This window comes from Anas platyrhynchos, chromosome 2 (assembly GCF_047663525.1).
Source record: "Anas platyrhynchos isolate ZD024472 breed Pekin duck chromosome 2, IASCAAS_PekinDuck_T2T, whole genome shotgun sequence".
In the NCBI taxonomy this organism is placed as follows: domain Eukaryota; kingdom Metazoa; phylum Chordata; class Aves; order Anseriformes; family Anatidae; genus Anas; species Anas platyrhynchos.
The window spans coordinates 113,823,822-113,842,341 of NC_092588.1; the positions used below are offsets into that span (position 1 = coordinate 113,823,822).

The 18,520-nt window shown below is 42.2% G+C and overlaps 1 long non-coding RNA gene across 3 annotated transcripts; it reads left to right on the plus strand.

The window, feature by feature from the left end:
• On the plus strand, positions 1–15,869 carry LOC106016348 (uncharacterized). Of its 3 annotated transcripts, XR_011806900.1 has the most exons (4): positions 1–607; positions 680–837; positions 2,124–2,216; positions 5,839–15,869. It is a non-coding gene; the product is annotated as an uncharacterized lncRNA (long non-coding RNA). The 3 variants fall into 3 exon arrangements; XR_002400995.4 differs by having other exon boundaries at positions 1–837; XR_001188985.5 differs by having other exon boundaries at positions 1–837; positions 6,527–15,869.
• Positions 15,870–18,520: the final 2,651 nt, after the last annotated feature.

The window sequence follows — 18,520 nt, forward strand, 5'->3', positions numbered from 1 at the left end:
TCAGCCTCATCTGTGTCCATCTTTACACCGATGAAGGAACAGCTGCTTTTAATCTCACTTTTAAATCCCGGGCCTGGTATGGCAACTTCTCAGGAGCTGTGGGTGCTATCCTTAACTGGCCAACGAGACTCAGATGCCAGCTATTATCCTATGGCAGCTATGTGTGGCATTAGCTGTGGGTCTTTTTTGCTGCTGATCTAATTTTCACAGTAGCAGTTGGGGCTTGGGAGTCAGAAATGCTGTAGTCACTTCTCTTGCTAAACATTTCGATTCACTCACTGGAGGCGTGTGGAGGGTTGTTCGGAGCTGCTTTGACACCAAAGGTTTTATTTCCAGAGACTGTCACACGGTGATACAAACTGCCAGGGGAATTTAAGCACAGATGATTAATGCATAGTAAGGTAACCCTTGGACTAGCAGAGCTGCTGTTCCTGTGGAAAGAGTGCCTTGTAATAGCTCTTTTATATAAGAGCAGTGAGACGTTCTGGCCTGGGAAGTGCCATGGTTTGAGTTCAATATTTTCCTTAAAAATGCGGAAAGTGAGGTGGGCACTGGAGGCAAAATGCAGAACAACCCACCATGGACCAGATTGAGCAGACCCACAGAGGTGAGGCTGCAGGCAGGTGGTCTGCTTTGCCTATGCATAGATCTGGTCCAGCAAAGAAAATATTCTCCATAGACATCGGCCTGTTGGCCTGCTTCTGCCTTTTGGAAGGTAAAGAGGGGAGCTTCATTTAAAGAGGCTGTAAGAACATGGAAACTGCTCTATCGTGTAGAGAGGGGAAGAGCTGAATTCAGGTGAAAAAGAATTATTTCAGTCTTCCCTGGGATGGGTAGGTAAGTACAAAAAGATGTTTCCCCTTCTTTCCACTATCTTTCACCCAAAGTTATGAATTCCTTCCTAACGCTCGCCTGCCACGTAGTTCTGTGTGGGCCAGCGGAGGCAATGCTGAGTTAAGCCAATTTCTATGGAGGATGAATGAATGCCTGGGAAAGAGACGGGTGGAAAATATAGAGCTAGCACGATACGAGAGACTGGAAAAAGGTTATTTCCTCATTTTGTCCGTTTTGTCATGAAGATAAGTTTTACAGAGGAATACACAGTCTGTGCGTATTCTTTCTGACATTGATGGATTGCATTGGGAAGACGGTCAGAAGGGATCCTTTTCCAAATACAAAATACAGAAGGGTTGGACGAAATATTTTCTGGAGGAATAGTAAAGGTGCAAGTTGACAGTGAGCCTTCAGAGCCACTGGTTTGCTGACTTAATATTCCTCTTGAAGGAAAACCAGTGTGCAGAAAGACAAACAGACATCCTTTATGTCAGTGGCTGCGGGTTGTGGTTTCCTTGGGCACAGAGATAATTCTCTTGTGCTCCCTTGTCCAGCTTTCACCCAATGAAGAATATAGCATGGTAATGTGTGTAATAGCCTGGTGACAGAAAACACTGAGAAAAGGGATTAATGATTAAAATACAAATTCTCAGTTTTATTTCTCTGTTCCTTTTTTATTTTTCCTTGTTTGTACAATGCTCTTTTTTCCTACCATATCCTTACATAGCAAAGGCTAATCTGAAAAAACTTGGTTCATCAGGCATTGCCTTTCTTTGATAAGCACGTCCTATTGGAGCTGTAGTGTTCTCTGCAGTTGCTTGATTGCTGATCTACAAAAGCTTGTAGCCAGTTGTTTCAGCTTAAACAAGGAGAAAGTTGACAGAAGGACCTTCAAGACCCTGTCCTTCTTCTGTTCCCTGGCTTGCAAGCTTGTTCTGAACTTGTAATTCCCAACGAAGCAATACTTCTTATTTTGTCTCATTACTATAATGGTTCAAGAAGGGAAAGAAATCAGAAGGGGTTGAGCTGTGTCAGTGAAGAAACACGTCCATGATCACTGAGGAACCTGTTCATTAACTCCCAGTTCAAAACAATGTTTTCATTACCCTGGTTTGCTTTTGCAGCCAGAACGAGCTTCAGAAAGATTGATCTGTTTATGTGTAACCTAAAATGGATGTCCGAGGCATTGCTTTTTTAAATAATTGCTTTGTATTGCTGACTGATTTTCTACTAAACAGGCATGGTTACTTAAATGATACTGTGATATTCACACTTTGTCTTCTGTTCAGATCCAGGAAATTTGTCTCATGAGGATTAGAAGTGCTGCCATCTGCAATACAGACATTTCTATCAGCGGATATGACCAGGAAAACCTACTGTTTGTGAGTAATTGCTTCTAAAAATAAGCACTGTTTCTTAAAAGTGAAACGGGAGAGTGACAAGTAGCTTTAAAACAATTCTTCTAGTTAGCAGCAGAAAATAACCCACATCTGTGGCTGTGTTGTACGGCAAGCACCATGGGCACGGGGCGGGGTGCTAATCCCCTACCAGCCTTTGTCCCTCTGTCCCACATGGCACCGGGCCGTGAGTGGGAGGCCCTCAGCCCCCTCCTCTCCTCACGGGGTGGAGAGGAGCTGCAGGAGCAAGGGGCAGAAGAGTGGCACAGGCACACAAGCTGCTGAGGTGGTAAGGGAAAGGTAGCAGGGGTCAGATGGAGGGGCAGGATTAGACCCTCTCTTTATCCTGTAGGACCAATCCATGCAGGTACCGAAGCCTCTGTACTTCCTCTGAAGGGCATAGCAGACTTTCTTTCGTAAACTGCTAATCAAGGGAGTAAATCAGAGTTTATAGCCAGTAGAGTAACGTCTGACAGCTCTTCCTGTCTTTCTCTTAGCAATAGGTCTTCAGTGCTGCCAAGAGACAATTAAATTGACACCGACATCTTAATATGCTTGCTTTGATGACAGGGGTTTTGTCACTATTGTCCAGATTGCTCAACTCACACGTGTTAAAGGACACAGAGGAAAGCCATCAGTTCAGCCTCTGATCTGCACTCAGTCTACATTTTCATCTAAAATAAGCCATCCCTAGCTCACAGCACAGAAACTGATGGGAGTGAAGAAAAAGCTCCCAGAGGCAGATCAGCCATCAACAATTCGAGAGATAATTTTCCAGTGCAGTTTGGCAATGGCTGAACCCCTGCTCTCTGCTACCAGGTGGTTTTAGCTTCAGACAGGGCTGTTACCCTTGTAAATGCTGCTTGGGCAGTACTACATTAGAAAACTGCTGGCTATCCTTTCCCACAAACCCACAGGCAGCAGCAATTTTAGACCCCTCTGTTAGATCACTGATTCAATCTTTTGCACAACTGAGAGAGCAGGGACCTATGGCCAGAAGGTAGAGAGCAGAAATGGGGCAGGAACTGCTTAAAAAGATGATTAAAAGGCAAACTATTTATAAGTTGTGAAAAAAGATAATCAGTAAGTAGTCCACCATTTAACACCCTACTTCTCCTGTCTCACTTAGTCACTAAGTCTCAGTGTGACAAATGAAATCCCTCCTTTGCCGAAGTGCAAGGTTTCTTGTTTGTCACAGGGTATTAACCTGAGATTTTTTTAAAGACTCCTGTTTGGTTTTAAGGCAAGGCCAACTTTGTCTGTAAAAATTAAAGCTTTCCAAAAGGGGCACCCAAAACATCTGGCAACTTGGTTCTTCCAGATCAGAGAAACAGTCACTGCCTGCACTGAAAATACAGAAAGCATCTTTCTGTGCTTTCTGTCTTCCTGTCCCACCGGTGAGAGCTCAAGGACAGCCTGTTATCCACCCTTGGCCAGGGGTCAGCAGGGCATTTCTGGAGCCCTGTGCCTCCCAAGAGCCCTCTTATAGCTTTCTTACAGCCGACTGTGTGAGCACAATGTGTTCCCCTGCTTTCTGGGAGCAGGAAACATATTGGCTGAAGCAATTTCCATTTTCCAAAAGTCATCCTTTTTACCTGTACACATCTCCTAGCTCCAAACTCAGAAACAAAAGAGGGGCAAGTTTTCACACTGGGACTCTGCACAAAGCAGAGGGGAGGCAGCCTCGCAGCCAGCCGAGGCACACTGCCCGTGCTTTGCTTCAGAGCACACAGCGCTGCAGCAGCTCCCTGCACAGCGTTCCCTGTGCGACTCCGCTGAACCAGGGCTGTGAACGGGCTGCAGGTGGCAGATGGCAGGCTCTGAGCCGCACACGCTTTTAAATCAGGGTAGTTTCAGACCGCTGTAATCTGGTTTGGTTCTTGTGGCTTGCCCAAGATGCAAAAGCTATAATAACAGCAGAAACCTAGGCCTGCACATCTGGAGAGCACACGCACAATACAGTACAGGAGACAGTGGGATTAATTTGTGGAAATTTAGCAGAAGAAAACTATGACCAGCTGTCAAATAGAATTTCTTTACAAAGTGATGATCTAATCAAAGAAAGTGGTAAGACACTGCTTACTCCAGGTACTCTGGGTGAAGAGAGGAACTGACTGCGTTGGCTGGACCTATTCGTCTACCCCCAAACCTCCCTGTTCTGGGGCAGCTCTTTCATAAATATTTTACACTATGCAAGCCTGCGATCTGAAGCCAGTTGTGTGGCCATTTCTGTCTCTAACAGCCTTATCCACCACAGCCCATATAAATCAGTGGGAATTATTCTCATGGAAAACTGGGGTCTTGAAACAGGCCCTTGTAATATAGCAGATAAATCAGCAGCAGTGTTGGCATTGCATAAAGGGCAGGGTGAATAATAATAGCAACAAAGAACTCCCAGCATCCAGAAAGCGCCGCAGAGGTCAGGCTCTGCCATGAAGGCAGTTGTTCAGGAGAGATTTAGATGTTTTGAAGGAAAGTGCAGCAGGACAGTCATGCAGGGAGCTACTAAAAGGCTCTGTTTCAGTCGCAGCCCCCTGGTCCGGGGTGCTGGCTGAGGATGCTGCCACAGAGCCGAGCACCTTTCCACCACTTTCCATGTAAACTATTTTTCCAAGCATGCTTTATGCAGGTCCTGTAGTCCACAGCCCTGCTGCAGGTGACTCAGTCCATACTGGTAGGCTGTGAAAACCACAGCCTGCTCATACACAGCCTCTTAAAGGGTGCCTCCAGCAGCCTGCCCTCTGCCCAGCTCTCGCTCCACTCTCCAGCAGCCATCTCAGCCTTTAGCAGCTGGGTGAGCGCCTCCGTTTCCTATGGAAATTCAGTCAGAAATTGGAAGTTGGAGCTGGAAGTTGCCACCATCCAGCTTTACCCTCACACTCCATAATCCTGTGGCAGTGATTTGCCAGAACTTTCCTTTATTCCAGCCTTTACTCCAGCCTTTCCAGCAAATCCTCCCCACGTGGCTCCAGTTAAGCCCAGGTGAACACATTATCATAGTTATCTGCGCTGTGCACTGGCTCTTCAGAGTCTGAACAGACTGCAATGTTCTCAACCGTGGCTTTCTTCAATGGATTATTTTTGAATTTCTTCAACAAATAATTCCTGGTCTGTACCCTGACTCACTGAGTGCTGTACCTCTCTTAAGTAATGCATGCTAATGATCATCTGTTCTGCATTTTATGTCTAGTAGTGGTACAAGATGAAAGCCCAGTATTGCCTATTATACTGGGGCTACAGATATATATATATATAAAAAAAAACCACCCTGCAAGATGACATCTGTTGTAGCCAAAGTTCATATATTCCTTCATGAAAATTCAACTACATTACAAAAAAAAAAAAAAAAAAAAAAAAAAAAAAAAAAGAAGGATTTGCAGTAGATGGAGAATGATTCATGCTTAAATATACAGCAGAATGCCACTCAAAATCCTCTCTTTTCCCCAGTCCTTGCTGTTTTGTGGGCCCAGCCCATGAGGAACCATGATCAATGCTAACAAATGTACATTTTCTCACCTTGCCCTTCAGCATTTCATCAGAGATAACACTAAAATCTGGTGCTCTTTTGACATCACACAAATAGCATTTTCTGTCTTCTCTCTCACAGACTGTTTTATCTTTCACTGCTCAGCAAATCTTCACATGAAGCTGAATGTTTAGCTGCAAAAAATGAAGTGTATGGAGGAGATGCATGAATACAGAAAGTAGCAGGACTGTCACTGAATGGTCTTTTTTTGGGAGAAATTGGCCCCATTTTCAGTGGGCGAACAGCTGCCTCCCAGCTGAGATTTATCAGCTAAAGACAAGGCAACACAAATGTAGCAACAGAGAGAGCTGTGAAAACGGGAGGGCTGTTTCTGGCCGCGTCCTGCAAGCGACTGGGCATTTATGTCCTGGACGAGGATGCCCAGGTCTGTGCTCCCAGCAGCATCCCCTGCTGGGGAAGGATGACACTGCTGAGTGCCAGCTAGCGAAAGAAACCAGAGCTGAAGCCCTGAGACAAGTCCCCAGATTGATATCTGGCACAGCCTTCTGTATCCCTGAGCTACAGAAGTAGGTCATAAATTTATGTAAGAGATGTAGCACTTCTACCCAGGTAGCATGTGCTCCTTGGGCACTCCCTGATTTACGGCTGCTGGGCACAAATATTTTCCCATTGCTCTTGGTCTCTGTGGTCCCTCAGTGCCGTGGCTAACACCCAAAGCCAGCCTGGGTCTCCTGCTCCACCTGTGCAACGCCATGTGCTGAAGCAGGAAAAATGTGGACTGAGGGACTGTTTTTCCTAATTATTGCAGCTTTCACGTACCTGTGAGTTTCATGACAGGGCTGGATCTTCAGGGGGGACGCCTGAGCAGGGCAGGGATCCCATAAAGCTCTAGCAAGGACCACAGCGGTGAGGAAGGACACGCTGCACCACCGCGTACATCGTGCCCTGCAAGGGAACCCGCATGCCAGCCAGGAACCTACTGAAGACTACTTTGAAGTTAAGTCCTGTTTTTTTGTCCTTCTTTCATGTCTCAGGATGATCTCAATCCTAAGGTGTTTTTTTTTAAGGTTGCTCTTGTAATTAAATGATTCTCAGTGGGAATGAAAATTTTATTTACAAAAATTCCTTGCAAAAAAGTGCCAATTAAGTGCCAGCAATTTCTGTAATGCTCACTACAATCACGGCACTGATTAAAACCAAGAACTACCCCTGTAGATACATGGAGAAAATCATTCCTGGCCTCTCACAAATTGCAATTTAGTGAGCTGGCAAAATACCAAGTGCCCAGCTCATACCCGGCCAATAAAAGCACCGGAACACTTTTCCATGTATTTCTCTGCTCAGGCTTTGTGTTAATGGAACAGGACATTCCAATAACCTTTTAAAAGGTTAGACTAATTCAGTTGTTTGGGTTTGCGAGAGCCAAGCTGTGTTAGTCCAGTTGTTGGGTAATAAGCCGAGGGAGGCAGGGCAATGTTTTAAGGTGTTTTCATGAAATAGTTGGTATAAAAGAACAGGTGAGCTGACCAGTGGGGAATTTGACTTGCTAACGGGACCAAGGGGACAGGCAGCTGCAAGGTTTTTGTCTCTCCTCAGCATCACCAGTCCCTGAGCCTGGCCGCACCTGCGCAGCACTGGTACTATCATCCTGGGATGAGAGGGATGCATGGGGATGAATAATTCAGCTGCAAATCAGCTCTCCAACTGCACAGCTTTTTCTTTTCTTTCTTTTTTTTTTTTTCCTGCGTTTCTATTTTTAATTTAGATACTCCCACATCTGTTTTTGGTAGATTAGAGACATGAGAAATCAGAGAAGAAGGCTGATGCAGACAGGTAACGGAGCCTGGGGGTGGTGGAGGTTGGACCGACGCTGGCCTGGAGCAGGGCTGGGGCAGCCCTCCTGCCAAGGGCAGCACGGGGCTGCTGGCACGGTCCTGCGAGGGGACGAGCACCCCACGTCCTTTTTACTTCAGTGGGAGGTGAAAGTGCTCAGCATCACTTGGATTTAGATCCCTATGTCAGCAGTTAGAAAGAAGCAGTGGTCAGTGGAGGTGCTCTACCACTGGATGGACTTCAGGGAAACTGTGTTCAGTTTTGAGGTCTGCTCTGCATCTCTTCTATGCAAATCTTGTAAATCCTCTGTCTTGTAGTTCCAAATTTGTTTTTGAGAAAACCACTACCGCTGCTTCTTTTGGTCTTCCTTGTCTAGCTGTAATCTCTAGGGAAGAAACCATCACTGCTTGTTTATAGCTATAGATTATTCATGGGGGAGCCTCTTATGCTGCATGGTAGCATCTTCCTATGACATGTTTTAATCATGAAGATCAAAAAGAGACAGTCGGCAGAAAGGTTTCAGAGAATAAAAGTTTTCAGTGCTGCAGCTTAGTGAGGTGGTGAGGGACTACAGGAAACAATGGGGAGGAAAAGCTGCCAATTTGGGCAAAAGCAAAATTATCATTCCATGTTCGTCTTTGTGGAACTGAGATTTCCAGAAGAGACTGGCTGGCATTTTCAGTTGTACACTAGTTCCTGAAGATTATAAAACCAAAGATCAAAGCATAAGGGAAATGCTGTCATGGCTGAGAATCTTTTTCTTTTGCTGCGTATACAGAATTTTCCAATAAATTACTGCAGATGAGTCCTAATACTGGTAATAACTGTTTTTACAAAGTCTAGACTGCTCTTGCAAATTCGTGGCTGGAAAAGGTATTGGTGTGTTGCTGTGGACTCAAGGAAAGCCTTGAAATAGAGAGTAGTTTGCTCTCTTCTTGTCAAGTCTCAGTTCTAAGTCATGGGATATGGGGAGTGTCTTAAAAATGAGGTAAAAGGGAAGCAAGTATTTGAAACCCAAAAGTGGAGGATCTAATGTGAGATCATCCAGAAGTCTACTGCCATGGCAGTGGAAAGCATCTAGATTTCCTGAGGCACTGTGTCCTGTGCTACACTTCCTCAGCATCTAAATAAAAGGCTATATGTAAAAAACAAACAAACAACAAACACTATTTCTTGATCTTTGTGAACAAGAAAAACAGAAAACCCTGGATTAACTGCTAAACTCATTGCTAAACTGCTTGATTTCAGGTAAGGAAAGCCTGCTGCTGCTCCCACATTTTAGGGAGAAAGAAGGGAAACAGAAAGGAAATCTGTAATGATGAGGAAGCCAACATCCTTCACAACTGAAATTTCAGGACTAATTGCTCACAAAGCTTGATGATCAGTTTTAACTCCATGATATTCAGGAACAAGAAGCACCATTACTCTCAGTTCAGTAGGTAGGTCACTAATCAACCAGCTAAATGTCCAAAAACCTCCATTTATCAGGTACCTTTGGCTTCCTTACTTCGAAGAAACGGAGTGCCAACAGGTGCATGCCACAGGGTGGCTTCTCACAGCAACATTTTACAAAGAGTAGCTGCAATCTTAAAATACAAAACAACCTGCCAGACATACAAAGGTTTCTCTTTCCTTCCTAAAACATGAATTTTATCTCCAAATACTACACTTGCCTGCAGCCCCCAAACAGCAAGTTTACAGAAGTGAAGCGGAGTCTGGCTTGAGATAGGGAATCCTTGGAGGCACTAAAGCAGGAATGGATTGCTTTATATCATTAGAAAGCCAAGGCTGTCTACTTTCCTAAGGGATATAAAGCATTCAGTGTGCATCTGGTATTTCAGAAGATACTGAGCCACAGCACTGCCCCAGAATAATCTTTTGCATATGCATTGCAGGCCATTTTAGAGCTTCTAAACTTTTATCAAAAATTGAATTAATTTTCTTCTCTCTAATGGCATGTCTAAAGGCATGTTGGAGACATCCTACACACCTTTTTACCCACCTGTTTCTCCATCACTCCCTTCATATTTAAAGAAAGACAGGCACTAAAAATCCTGGACAGTCCTTAAGAAATCTTCTGAGTATCCCATTAGTGTAAAAGCAGTGCTAATGTGCACTGGGGATTCTAGGTGTCAAGCTACCTTCTACTTTTAATTCATTCAGTGGGATTCTATACATTAAAGAGTAGAAAACAACATTAAAATTAAACAAAAATTAAGAATTAACTAAGGTAACAATATAAGTACTGGACTTGCAAAAAACATCAAAACTAAACATTATGCACACTCCCTAGACTTAGGAATGTTAGGAAATACTATGGCCAAAATAAATAAAAGAACACCTTTAGAAGTAAGAAGACTCAAAAGTAGGAATCTGCTTGTATGGGCTGTATATACAGAGTACCCAAATGATATCTTGGCATTTTGTTCTCTTCATGCAAACATTTTTTTTTACAAGTTCAGGCTGAAACAAAAGAAGCTTGATTTGACTACTGAAGCAACCCTGAACTCCCCACATGGGACACAAAGACAAGAAACCTTGACAGGTCACCTCAGCATCACTGTGGGTCTGCATAGCTAGAAGCAAAACTTGCCTTGAATTCCAGAATATAATTTGGCATTGTTGAGTTTATTTATGGCAACAGAATCTAAAATGAGCCTTACTCTCCAAAGAGACACCCTCAACTGTTAAAAAATTGCAGTCAGGTAAATAGCCTTTCATTGGGGAAATACAACTACTTAACATTTAAACTATATTTTCTTTTTTTATACATATAGCATAAAAATATTGATCATCTATTTAACAGCAATATACTCCATTTTCCTATATAGTTTTTGTGACATCTGTATTTTTTCTGACGTTCTTTATTTCCAGCTACAAGGAGAAAATGAGTGGCAGGTTTTATAGCATCAAATCCTGAAAATGCTCAGTTAATTGGTATTTAGGAATTGCAATCCAGAGCAGTTAATCCTTTCATTAGTTTTCTTATCATTGGGAAGCACAAAAATTTCTGTCTAGTACCAATGGATTTGAATTTTATATGTAAGATTGCTAACAACCATGATCATTCTATGGAGTGGACTTAATATCTCCATAGTCTACATGGCATTAAAATATATCTGTTTGATAATAACACCAATAAGGTAATAAAAATGGCAAAATAAATAAATAAAAAGGACTAAAGTTAAATCATAGATGATCATTAGGAAAGACTGTCAGACTTCAAACAGCATCCACAATACTTATACCAACCCTTTTTTGTTTCCTTTGCAAAATAAATTAAATTAAAAATTCCTTTAACAGGACTCAGAGCTCCAAACAGTGCTAATGAAAAATAAGGTATCATGAGACTGAAGAGGATCATAATAGCATCATAACTTTTCCAGCTGTAATATCTGCAATATTCTAAAGTGGTACAATATTCTCTTTGCTGGACTGTGAGATTGGGAGCTGTCATCCTCTCTCCCCTACGTACACCATCCCTGACAAAATGGTTTGCTGGGTTCAGTATCTAAGTGTTCTTGTGCTCGTCCTGCTTGGGCTCTCCCGGCTAAATCGTCTTCACAATCCCCAGACCTGGGATCCCTGTGGCTTTCAAGCTTCAGGCGTTGGAGCAGTTGCAGACTACACCGCTGATCCAAACCCCTTCTGGGACCTGGGGCTCCGAGACCAGCATTTGTTTCCCCGTTCTGCTTTGTGATTGGGCTGAGTCTGACTTCTGGCAGCTGGCTATTAGCAACTTCACTCCTCCTAGCACTTTCTCATTTTTCATCTCTTGTTTTTATTGATGATGGAGTCCTTATTGTGTGAGTGAAGTGTGGCGCACAGACTTGCACAAAGCATCACACCATTTGTCATGAAATACGAGGCTGTTTTTATGCACTGCTGGCTTTTCTGCAGACTCTCCTCCCCACACAGGCATGACGGGAAGCAGCAGACTGGTAAAGGATCACACAACAACAATTTTAAAATGCAGAGATGTCCTGCAGCCATCTTTACAACAGCCCACATGCCCAGAGGACACAGCTGAACCAAGTGTTCACAAAAGCTATCCTCATGAGAGACTTGCTCTGTTCTTTGGTTACTCTGCATTGCCACTGGATGAGCCTTGCCTCTTAGCGAAAAGCTTTCCTCAGCTAAAACAGGTCCTAGCAAAAACTGCCCCTAATCCCATGCCCAGGGTGTGCTCCAGAGGGCCCTGGGTGGGGTTCCTCCCAAGTACAGCTCCTCACGGGCCCAGGGAGAAAGTGACCCACCCAATTTGGCTACCTGAGCTATAAAATGGGCAAAGTGTGCTGCCACAACCAGTGCTAACTCCCTGTCCATGACCATTGTTCCTGTGCTTAGGACATTTTTGCATGAATTAATTGTTTTTTTAAGTCTATGAGGAATGAATCAAAGTGTATACCTTGCTGAAACTGCATATCGTTTGTTTGAATCTGCTTTTTGGGACAGGAAGGCATGGAATATCCTCTCCTTCCCATCTCTAGCAGGTCATTTCACTATGAGGGAAGAATGCTGAATGAGCTTATCCCGTATATCTGGTATACCTGCAAGCCACACAAAGCAGTTTTGATGAAAAACGTGCAAAAGAACCTCCCCCTCTGCCAGAAGTTACGTTTTCTTTTTTATTGAAGTATAATGATATTTGGGGGGTGGGGTAGACGTAAATGATTTAGAGAAGTGTTAGCTTTGAGTTACACCTGTCAGACCTTCAGCTTCCCCACTGTACTGTAGGATTTATAGCACAGCTGTATCTGCCTTGCTTTGTGACTCAAAGTTAATGTCTAAAGAGCAATGCTCCCATCTTAAACGTTACTTCAGAAGGTAATTCAGATTTTCTTCAGGAAATAAGGACTTGAGTGACTAATTACAGTACTTCAGGGGGCCAGATCCTGGCTTTCCACAGAGATCACGTCACATCACCTTTCCTGTTAACGGGTTGAATTTTGTCCTAAAAGTTCCCAGAGTTATTGGAAGAGGGAGGTTTCCTCTCTAGGGGAAACTTGTTACATGACCTCTTTGCTGCAATACTGAGAACCTCGTGTTGCTTTCCAGCCTAACTGTAATACGTCTATTTTTTTTCCCCCTTATTATTATTCTTTTCCTTAAATAGCTCTTTGTTCCTGGTATGAACCCAACCAACATAGTCTTAGAAAGAAATCAGTATCCTACCATAGCGCTTTTTATATATATATATATATATATATATATATCTCTAAGCAGCGCTTTATGTCACCTCTCATATGACACGCTTCGTGATACCTCTCTGCACTTGTTGCAGATGAACTCCTATTTCTTACAGGTGACAGGACTTGTATGCTGTGCTGCAGAAATGCATTCATCCGTGCTTTCCATAATGAAACTTTTTCTTTCTGCTGGAAATACCTTGTCTGAAGTATGCTATGAGCACGCACACCTATGTGACAGCTTCATCCCATGGTCAATGCATAGTCATCCGGTGATCACCTGCGACACTCAGAATTCTCTCTGCCTGAGCCATCTCTCTTCTCACTTAGAGAAGAAATTCCTCATTAACCCTGAAGTGCACACCCTTACACACTGTTCTAATCAAACATTTCTTCCCATTTATGAACCTGTCAAAGTTAAAAAGGTTTTAATATATGATGGTTGCCTTCTGTATTAGCAGTGTCCCTTCATCTTCTCATTTCAATAGCACACCTACTTCATATGCCAATGTAGTTAATGGAAACATTACCAGCGCTGGTCCTAAAATTGACCCTTGGGGAACACTTGCAGTAACTTGCTTCTTGGCTCTTCTCTTTTCTTCCTTTTCCTCTGCCCTTTTCCATCAATCAGTTCTTCCCCACCTTTCATGCATGTTCTCCGTTAATCTCAATCTTTTGCTTCATTAATATTTTCCCATTTAGGAGTGTATCAAGTGCTTTACTAAGGTCCAAAGGAAATTTACCACATATTCTATTTTGGAAAATCCATTATCTCATTTAAGGAAAGCTATCAGGTTATTCTGACACCGCATTCCTCTGGTAAATCCAGGCTCCTTTCATCTCGTTTTCTGTTTAACTAGAAAGGATAATTCAATCATTCTTTCTCCTTTGGTAATTATGTTGTATGTAGAAATACAGAAGAAAAAGAAAAGAGGTGAATCACATTTAAGTCCATGTGGAGCATATTTACATCAATATACATTACATATAAAGTCCACATATATGTGTGTGTGCATATGTTCGTTATTTTTATATATGCAGACAACATAGACACATACATGTATGTATATAAAATTTCCAAGCTGCAATGAGCTTAATAGTAAAATATTAGTATTTTAACTTTTCCCTACAATAAGTACTTTTTTGCTCATTAATTTTAAGATTTTCAGATATTTTTGTCTTGTTCTACTCTAGTCATTCTTCCTGGAGCCAGCTAAAAGCTGAAAAGACAAACCCGGTGTGCAGGATGATTTTACCCAGCACTCAGATTGTTTCCTGCTGTCAAATATCATTAGAAAGTTTAAGTGCATTCTAGCTGTTGGATAATTGCTATGATGAAGTTTGGCCGTCACTGTAAAAAGCAGTTTCAACAGTCACATGGAAAATGTCCATTCACCACCTATTTTAAACATGAGGGTCTGGCCCTTAATGAAAGAAACATCACTGCATGACAAGCTTCCTTAATGCATCTTTACTTGTTCTTTTCCATTTGTACTTTATTTATTTATTTGTACTTTTCAAGTACAAACTTTTATAATACACAAATTCACTGTGAAAGAGGGTGATGGGGGCTCGGACAACCTAACAGTTTCCCTGCCACCAAAAGGGACAGGATTCATCATCTTCCCCAAGTGCATCCTCTCTCCTGCCCCGCTTGCTGGACAATCCCTGGTTTTGTGCTGGCTGTGGCACCCATTGAACCCTTTGCTGAACCAGCTCACCTTCCTGCTGGGACAGGCAACCAGCTCCTTCCTTTGCTACTCTACTCTTCACCCAGTTTCCAAAATTCACACTCGTATATAATAAAGAGAGGGAACATTCCCAGATGCATTTGAGTCATGGATAACTTAGTGACAATGGATCACCACAAGCAGAGTCCACCAATTCACTAAGACAGGGATCTCAGCCCCATGACTGTAAATTCAAAACTTTAATGGTCTTAAATCATCTTTTTTTTTTTTTCAGATAAAAGGTAAGAAACATTGAGCTCTGAATGCTGCAAAGGTGTAATTTTGGTCACCACTGTGTATAATGAGCTCTGAAAAACAACAAAATTGTGCTAGTGCATTAGAAGATGGCCAAGATGAAAAAGCAGCATGGATTACTTTGCTTGAAAACTAGATTGTTGATGAAGGGCAAAACAGCAAGTGTATTGATTTTGCGAACTTCTCTCCACCTACGTGCACACACCCACTTGCAAACTTTAGTCTGAATCCGTAAGAATCTGTCACAGACTGCTCTGAACATTGGGGATGTGCATTTGGGGTTAAATGTAGACACCCACTGCAATATAGGTGCTGCACAAAATCCTCTGGGAATGAGGCTCACCTAGGATTTATTGGGCCCAGATCCGCATCCCAGCTCCCTGCTCAGGGGCCAATGTCACCCCGTTAAAACAGCGCTGGCAAACATGATTCCACCCAGCCTTGATCTTGCACATTTTCAAAATCCTCCTGTGTCACTCAGTGGCTGAATGAGTGGCACTCAGACAGGTCCAGGTTCCCAAGCACAGCCCCCTGGATGAGAGGAGGGCATTTAGTTACTATTCAACACATCCATTTTTCCATTGACACATTCTGTAAGTTCTTCATCTTGCAAAATTGATAGATGATGAGCCTGTGTTGACTTAAATGCTTCGGATTACAAGAACCTCCTCCATCATCAAGGCCAGTCTCCTGCTAGAGCAGATGTCAACAGTATCACTTAATAAGCTTATGAACATATTAAGCTACACCCCTAGTCATATGACTGCCCTTGTCTAAATCCATTCCCTTCTGTACCAGAAGTGTAGCTCTACCTCTTCTATCTGTTTCAAGAGTTTATTCTTCCATTACCACAATCTTTGAGTGCTCTTTAAATAAAATCTATCGGAAGAAGTGAGGATCCTATTTATTTTAATGGAGTCACTCAGAATTTTTCCCATTGAGATCTGGGCTCAGATGGGGGATAGAGGTTTGAGAGGTTGTGGCTTTTTGTTTGTTTTGTTTTGTTTGTTTTGTCTTGTTTTGTTTTGTTTTAATTTAATCTATTAATTTCTTGCTTTTTTATATTCTCAAGTGCAACTCTTTACATCCCTGCAATCCAATCACCTGCAATTGTTATCTGACCTTACGCTTTAAAGCAAAATCACTAAACGCACGTATATATTAACAAAGGGGAAATGAAACTCAGAAGCAAAACCTACTCTAAAGGAGTCTAATGGAAAAAACAAAAACAAAACAAAACAAAACAAAAAAAAAACAAGCAAACTAATTACTTGAAATGAGGATGGGATTTGAAGTAAGCAGGCAATAAAAATAATTTTGTAGTCCAAATGCTGCTTTTTAATCCTCTTTCTGTAGGAGGCTGGAAAAATACTAGTAATATTTTTGATATGGAGCAAAAGAGCAATGCCAGGAAATACTAACATCAATTCTGGTAACTCTCAGCAAAGGCAAAATGATACTTGTACAGAAATCTGGGAAGCGTGTCTATTTAAGTGACAGACAACTGGGGCACTTCTGCAGATTCCTCATACAGGAACTAATGAATTATCTAACCACTAAATTATTTGCAGGCATTGTGTTGATTAACAAAAATGCCAACAAATAAGTTGCAAAGGCTATGCAAATCCAGAATGAAAGAAAACAGAATATCAGCCTTATGGAAAATAGTTTAGTATCAAATTTAGCATAAAGGCCAACACAAATTTCATTATATCACTAATTTCCCATAATGAAAGGAGACTGTTTAAACAGTTCAGATCAACAAGTAAAATCATTCTGGGGTAGGGTGGGATAACAGGAGAGAGGGGTAGGTTCCCTCTTAAGAAAAGTCTGAGAATCTCCTGTATTCAATCCATTACAATACATCCTTCTATTTGAAGGCTTCATAGTTCGGTATTTTGGCACATCTGGATACTCTTGAATATAGAAAAGTACTTGGTATAAACTCTGCTACTTCATTTATTTGACTCATTTACATAAAAATTAAAGAACAAAGCAGAGGCATAGTAGTCTCAAAGACTTCTGTAATTTTCAGTGATATCTCAAACCCTCTCTCATTTAAAAAGAGCATAAGTGCCCCTGGTCTTTTTCTCTACCCCTTTTTGTGTTAGTTACACATGCAGCAAATGAATTATCTTCCATTCACAACTTGTCCAACCTTCCATCCACCAGAACATGAAGACAGGGCACGGCAGACAGAGAAAGCTACTCAAAATAGCTTTGCTCTTCTTTCTTTCTGTGCCTGCTTCTGGCTCGTCTCAGTTTTCCTCACTTTGTTTTAATTTGTTTACAGATTCAGGCATCCTGTGTACCTTCATTTAGTCCTTGGCTACCATCCTCTCGATCAGAATCCTCACACAGCAGAATAAGCTTCTGTCAAATCCATGAGAAAGTGACACAAATTAAAGGTCAATATATTCTTGGAGTGAGGTCCCGGTAGTATCTACTGTTGACAGAAGTCATCTTCTATATATCCTGAAGTAATACACAACTGAAACCTGTGCTGAATGTCTTTTATTAGCAGCTAATCAGAGCCCTACCACTAAGTCCTCCCAGAAGGAAATAAGTAACAGAAAATGATAACATTTTGTTGTTGTTGTTTTTCTCCAGTTTACTGTTTGGAAATAGTGGGTGCCAAGTGGCGTGTATGGCCAAGACATGGCCCAAAACTGTGGTTATAAGAGAACCTCCACCTGTTTATAAGCCCCTCCAGCAGCACCTTTTTAGCAGTACACATTTCAACAGTATCACAAGGTATGTCTGACCTTGACCCAAGCCCACTTTGGGCCACTGCATAATTTGGTGAACAGAGAAGAGCCGGAGGCTCCACGTTGGCCCAACCCTTAAGTCCTCCCTAGTTGTGGCAGGACTACATTTGTGTACAGCATCCAGACAACTTCCTTGAGGGCATTTAAGATTGTGATTAATTTAGCATTCATCTAAACAGATTATCTTCAGCTTCAAGCAAATGAAATCTATAAGTAGATTGTCAGGATGAGAAAGCAATTTTTTAGTGAAATGAAAGGATTAAAAAAGTAAGACAAAGGCCTGACTACTCAATCAGCTATAATCTTGATGATGGGCCTCAGGAAATACAGGTCAATATGCTTAATGTTATATACTTTAACAGTCCAGAGATTTAAATGTATTTTAAAAAATAATAATTCTAAATTTGAGGCAGTGATTGGACTTTCAAAATGTTTTTAAGACAAGGTAATTTCCTCATATTTTACTACCTTTGTTCAGCCTGATCTCTATCGTGTTCTTTCCCCGTCTAACTATATGCACTGAGTAAAAAGGTTTTCATCTGTATGCAAGGACAGCTAATTCTTTCATGGCAAGCCCTTTTCCTTTGGAGGTGGGAACCTCTCAGGTACCTGAGATGAAACCAGCAGGGATCACAAAGTTCACAGCCCAGCATACGGATGGAAATTAAAATCAACAATGGGTCATCCTACTGGGCCAGGCAGGGGGTTTGTTCACTCATCTCTGTTTAACAGGCAGTAACCCCTGGTGGAGGGCAGGACAGACAGCTGGGGACGTGAGCTCTTGAACTGCCCCTCCTGAATCAGAAATGCTCAGGGATCAGGGATGGACTTCTCAAGTCACACGTGCTGTGTAAGCAAGCAAGGAGCCAATTTCTGAATGATCTGAGCCAGCTTCAGGAACCAAACTGATACAAGCCACTCAGATCCTATCTAGATAGGTGTAAGGAAAATCATCCTGCAATATGAAAACGTGTCCCAGCTACTCGCAAGATCTCGTTATCCTGGTGCAGGGGCTCAGTCAAGGACT